At 36.2% G+C, this 6,809-nt stretch overlaps 1 long non-coding RNA gene across 5 annotated transcripts in view; it reads left to right on the top strand.

Moving 5' to 3' along the window:
• The first annotated feature begins 4,708 nt into the window (after window positions 1-4,708).
• LOC110449108 overlaps window positions 4,709-6,809 on the top strand; it is a 6,322-nt gene continuing 4,221 nt past the window's right edge. For 2 of the 5 annotated variants that reach the window (XR_002462821.1, XR_002462820.1), the window contains exon 1: window positions 6,050-6,799. This is a non-coding gene — a long non-coding RNA (uncharacterized LOC110449108). The other 3 variants (XR_002462822.1, XR_002462823.1, XR_002462819.1) reach the window with 3 other exon arrangements.

Here is a 6,809-nt window from a genome sequence, read left to right as displayed (position 1 = left end):
AGCATTTACAAATGTAGCTGCCACTGACAAAACATTGTTGAATATTTAACAGCGTCATTGCGTTGGCGTAATATTTCAACAATATAATGTACCAGTATATAACAGTCCTGTTAGCATACAAATGTGTGTGTTTTGGATCGACTATCTAAATCACCCGACATGTCGTCCATAGAGATCGTTCGGTATTTATAGGTGGAGCGTTAGGGCACGTCACACTTAGCCTCTACCTAGCCTCGAGCTCGCCTGAGCGTTGAACGAGATTAATTGGACAATATCCGCGTTCACCATTATTTGTCGGTTTACAGATTCATTGAGATGGCATTGCAACGCTATTTTCGGCGCAAACAATGGTGATACGCGTTAATAAATCTGTGATTTAGGAAACACGACTTACCCTTCGTGAACGTGTTATACTATTTATTCAGTGAGGATATTTTGTTGCTTGATTTATGACAAATTATTTCAATGATTAAATTAATACTTTGTTGGAAACAATTGTAACAACAAATGATTTTATAACAGCTGCAAGTAGTTACCTTCTCTGTTACACATGTACTTCAAAATCTACACTCGTCATACAGAGTCACACGTGCTTCCATGGTCGAGTTTCAAACATTTCCCTACCAATACTGAAATCAAAAATACTCCATTTTACAATTCGTCGCTAACAAATCGCACACAAGCGTTTCCTCGTATTACCAACAGTCATCGCCTACAAGTTTTTATTGTGGAGAATCGTGATATATTCCACTCGTATTTTTTCTCTTCGGTTTCTTTTTGTATAGATTATTGATACAACTAAACATTGGTGATAATCTTATCTGATACAGGAATTCCATAAGAACCATGTTTAATTTTCAGGTTCTTTGCTTTAGTAAGAAGACGCCAACACATCTGGTACATTTGATAAGTTTATTCTCCCCGTGGGAAGAAAAACCCTAATATATATATAAACAGGTTTTGACAATACGACTAATACAATTGACAACATTAGGAAAAGAATGCACCTAACGTTTACACATTTACATTATTTACATTATTGACGATAGACGAACCAAAAATATAAAGAGAGCATTATTAAACTGTATAGAATTGGTAAAAATGTATCCCTTCATATAGATATGGTTCGTATGAGAACTTATAATTATAAAATACTGACCCTGTCATGTACCTAGATCTACAGACTACATTTCCAAACGTTACGGTTACGTTCATATCTGAATAATTTCTGTAAAATATATATTTAATAATAATTCTAGTAATAATAATTATAGATATCATTCACTCATCATGTGATGCCGGGTGTCGATATATATTGGTAGAAATCATGTCAGTTCTTTATAAAGAAACGGTCGCCATGGCTCTGTAAACCTAGCTAGTGTACATGTAGCACACTAGCGGGACGTCCTGTCCCTTCGTCGCTCAAGGTATGAGTGAAGGGAAGGCATAGAAAGAATAAAGAAGAAAATGATAAAGCGTGGAAATATGTGGAGAAGAAAACACTTTTTCTCTAGTTTGCTCGAACGCCAGCGGTACAAATATGTAGTGATTATTGACTGTATTTCTTAGAATATTGCTTTCCCTTTCAATATTTCTCATCATTATTAACTTAAGAACCAAACACAAATCGTGACATAGTTTGCAACATCTCCTTAATATTCCCCCATACCGACATTAAATATCCTACGTGTGCCCTAACGTTACATTCCTCACTAGAATTTGGATTGTTTGGCATTTCACTCGCAGAATTGCGCACAAATGTTGTAACACGTAGCCGAACTGAGATATTACTCTCCGGACCATTGACCATTTGGATAGCCGTTCTGTTATCCTCCAGACCATTTACCACTGAGGTATCCGCTGTGTTACTCTCTGGACCGTTGACATGTATTTCCTGTTGAACCTCTTCGCCTGTGTTTTCAGTCTCTGCTTTATCATCAGATCTTGCTGCATCATCAGCAAAACTGTTCACTTGATCCAATGTGTCACTAATAAAACATACCAGCTGACAGAGGGGCTACCATAATGAAGTAGAATTGTGATGCGTTTGACGAAATCATCGCATGCGTCTATTCCCGATTCACACCTGCTGGTGATATTTTCACAATACGATGGATTAAGTGCTTCTGCGCATGGTGAATTTTGGATTTCAAGAAATTTGTGTCTGGTTGTTTTATAATCTTGGACTTGTTAATGTAGTTTTTCTTCGTACCATTTTAATTTTCTAGAACAGACCTGAGATCCGTCAGAGATTTTCATCGTCGGATGACCCAAATGACCGTTGACGCGACATGTTTTGAACAATGGAATGTTGCACTGTGTGCAAAAAAGTGTGACATCGTTGGTCGGATGTGATTTGCAAGAAAAGTTTCTATCTCTCATTATAACGTAATATATGTGTCTATCGATCTCAGCTAAAGGAATCTCCTCGTGTGTGGCGTCGGAATCATTCTTAAGACAACGTCTTCTTGAGCATACTTCACCAATCCATTTCATACACGATAAACACAGAAGTTGTGTTTGTGCGCTGCTGACACAATTGAATATCTCACAAGAGTTATCTTCAAGAGGAATTCCTTCCTCTAGGCTTCATTCACTCACAGAGAGATCGTCCACACCAGAGTCAGAAATAGGATGTTTCCGTTGATCACCGTGACAAGCACCAACCCATGTCGCCATGATGTGTTTATTGCCAGTCGTCCTGCTGTTCAGTTCAGTAAACAGCGGTTCAAGTGAATGACATTGTCCACGTTCCGTCTCTATCCTTTCTTCGAGGTTGCGATACGTGTCAATGATGACCACATCCGAGCCAAACTTCAACAGTTGGGTTATCAGCTGAATGACTTTGTCACAGTTATCGATGTCACGTGAACACATTGCCATCACTTTCTGACAATCACTGGCATTAAATAGTTCCACATTGACAATGGTTTGGAGGTCCTCGTACATTTTTAGATCAAATCTATGCTGCTGCTGTTTTTTCTGTAGTAATGCCGCCGTCTGTTCCAAGTTTTCACGGGTATCACGTGACTGTGCTGTTATGTCTATCAGCGTATGGTGTAGGTGGCTGTTTGTTTGACATAGTTTACATAACAACATTCTACACTGAAGACAGTATAATTCTACTTCATGGGAGTGATACATATAGCATTGCCTATGTCGATTTCTCTTCACGATATCAAACAATTCGGGACCGATGTCTGATTTTATAAAAGCATTGTGCGCTGTTTCACCTTCTACGAGAAGACATCTTTGTGACTTACAGGTATCACACAGCCACTGCTTACATGTAAAACACAAGTTTGGAGCCTTGTTCTGATTACAGCCAGACGTTTCACAGGCTCGATCTGTCGTGTGCTGTATATCCAACGGTTGTCGAAGGGGTAACGACTTTTGTAGATTGTTTGTGTCCCGGTTTTTTTTATCTACAAACTGGGCACGGTGCACAGTTTTTACCACGCGTCTTGAAGTGTGTATCGATGCATTCAAAATAAAACACATGTCCGCAGTGTAGTTGTCTGGGATCGGTGTAACTTTCCTGACATATGGCACATTGTAAAACTTCTTGTAACCGGATCATTGGATCTTTAGTGGCCATCCTCTTTGGCGACGAAGGAACACTGTAAGTTAAGATGAAGCAAACCTATTCAATTTAACTGGGATAACGAGTAAGTCGAGCATAGAATATCAAAAACATAAAATCCACACACAGGTTGCTTCTTGAAAATTAAGTGATTGATACAGCATGGCAAAGCCTAATTAAACTGCATCATGCAGCAGTTTTTTTCCTTTATGAATTTCAAAATTTAAGAGTGGTACTGACTTATTTCACATAAGTGTATATCATGCCAACATTTGAAACAGGATAGCTTGTCTATGAAAGTTACAGAAAACCTCGGGAACCAAAAATCCACCAATACAGTCTATCACCTCGTATTTTGTAAAAATTGGTTTTAAAACACACACGCAATCACACACACACAGATAATAAATCGACAATAGGACAATTTCACAACCAGAATGACAGTTTGAATTTTCGCAAAACAATTATGTTCATATTTGTTATGCATTAACAAATGACCAATAATAGGTTTTCGAGAATGTTTGATAGATTTAATTTTTTGATCTTTCTGATCAGAAATATTGGTAATTATTTATGCTTTTAAATCCTTCTTACCCTATTCTGGGTAACTTTAATAAAAGTTGATTTGTAAACCTTAAAATAGGTTGGGGAGGAGGATATACGCTTAATGTTGTAGCAGAAGTACCAACAGCGAGTTACAACATATATTCTGAATTCGATGTTTTCTCGTCAGGGTTCCTGAAACAGTATGTTTCAAAATGGCTGAAGTACGAAGAAACGCACACAGACACTCCTCCACCATTTTCTTTTAGACTGAGTTTAAAATACATGTTGGTCACAGAATTAGAGTTGCTAGCTAGAAGACAAAAGTATGTCAAACTTATTTATTTTTCATCTTTAAAACACACATGTATCAATGCAGTAGGGATATTCGAAGCATACAAGTATACAGTGTTACCTAATACACCTTAAATATACAGTAATTCAGTGTTACTGAAAATATCCAAATTACAATTCCTCGCACTGTAATATAAAACCCTCGAATCATACATCAAGCAACCTCAATACAAAAAAATACAAAGGAAATTGAATAAACAAGAAATTCTATACAATTTATTTTTAAATCTTTAATGTGTTTAAGCATTTAAAACCATACAGTACAAGAGAAATTAAGGAACAAATAAATACCAAATAAATACCAAAGTTTCTATAGATACAGGTTATCTTTGCATTAAGTATCACTGTGGGATATTGCATGATGCATCTAATAAAATGAACATCAAAACCATCTAAATATATTTAAATATTTGTATTGCACAAATTCATATAATTAGGTACATTCTATTGAAACTACTTTTACATTTTAAATTGCATGAACAATATGGCAGTTTATATGTATACTCAGAGGTCAGGGTTAAGGCGTTTTACTATATGCCGTCAATTGAAGTTGCACTGCATTTTTTTTTTTTTTAACATTATAGTAAAACTACGTTTAAGCTATGATGATGCTTAAATACAATGTGATAATTTATCAAGAAGCCCGAAGTACAAATTGCTATATCGACAATTTAATGTTATGTACACGTTCATTGTTTAAATCTTATATATGCTGACAATATAAATATAATTACAAATTGTTACTACTTGAATCCATAAAAAAATAGTTTATGACGAAGACAAATCAGTCCCGAGGAGTTTTACTCTGAGCCGTCTCACCTGAGTCTTCCTAGCTTCAAGCCTAGGGTATGACATCAAAGAATCCGTAGGTTAGGATTTCGCCGACATACCCTGACTGAAAGAGATGCTTATCTCATATTTGATTTTCCTGTAACGTCATTGTATCATTTTTTCATCGAGTTGCTTACTGTGAAGTAGAGAATTACACACACGCACATACAATATGCACACCACATATTAATACGATGCGTTATCCAGCGATGTATGTTTCAACTGTACTCCTTAATATGAACACGATATCAAGAGTAAGCATATGTGCATATCGAGCTTCAAACATTTTCATACAGGATATTTATACCAAACCAAACCATTGTTGTTGTCTTTTTGAGATGACTTGGGGTAAAGATCTTGACTAATTCTACCTATTTTCTTAAATGAATACAACCCTCTCTTAAGATGTATTCGATGTACGATGCTGTATATGGTCCTTTGTTATAAACAAATGTGCCAGTTGAAACAAAAACAAATAAGAGAAATCGTTAGATCTCATACAGGTATTTCATAAGTTCCAGGTGTCAAACTAAAAACAGACAACGTTAGATCTCATACAGGTATTTCATAAGTTCAAGGTGTCAAACTTAGAACAGAAAATGTTAGATCTCATACAGGTATTTCATAAGTTCCAGGTGTCAAACTTAGAATAGAAAACGTTAGATCTCAAACAGGTATTTCATAAGTTCCAGGTGTCAAACTAAGAACAGAAAATGTTAGATCTCATACAGGTATTTCATAAGTTCAATGTGTCAAATTTAGAACAGAAAACGTTAGATCTCATACAGGTGTTTCATCAGTTCCAGGTGTCAAACTTAGAACAGACAACGTTAGATCTCATACAGGAATTTCATAAGTTCCAGGTGTCAAACTTTGAACAGAAAACGTTAGATCTCATACAGGTACTTCATAGGTTCCAGGTGTCAAACTTAGAAAGAAAACGTTAGATTTCATACAGGTATTTCATAAGTTCCAGGTGTCAAACATGGAACAGAAAACGTTAGATCTCATACAGGTATTGCATAAGTTCCAGGTGTCAAACTAAGAACAGAAAACGTTAGATCTCATACAGGTATTGCATAAGTTCCAGGTGTCAAACTAAGAACAGAAAACGTTAGATCTCATACAGGTGTTTCATAAGTTCCAGGTGTCAAACTTAGAGCAGAAAACGTTAGATCTCATACAGGTGTTTCATAAGTTCCAGGTGTCAAACTTAGAATAGAAAACGTTAGAACTCAAACAGGTATTTCATAAGTTCCAGGTGTCAAACTAAGAACATACAACGTTAGATCTCATAAGGTGTTTCGTCAGTTCCAGGTGTCGAACTTAGAACAGAAAACGTTAGATCTCATACAGGTATTTCATAAGTTCCATGTGTCAAACTAAGAACAGAAAAAGTTGGATCTCATACAGGTATTTCATAAGTTCCAGGTGTCAAACTTAGAACAGAAAACGTTAGATCTCATACAGGTATTTCATAAGTTCCAGGTGTCAAACT

The sequence above is a fragment of the Mizuhopecten yessoensis genome, unplaced genomic scaffold (assembly GCF_002113885.1).
Source record: "Mizuhopecten yessoensis strain PY_sf001 unplaced genomic scaffold, ASM211388v2 scaffold4495, whole genome shotgun sequence".
Taxonomy (NCBI): Eukaryota; Metazoa; Mollusca; class Bivalvia; order Pectinida; family Pectinidae; genus Mizuhopecten; species Mizuhopecten yessoensis.
This window is presented reverse-complemented; position numbering and strand designations above follow the sequence as displayed.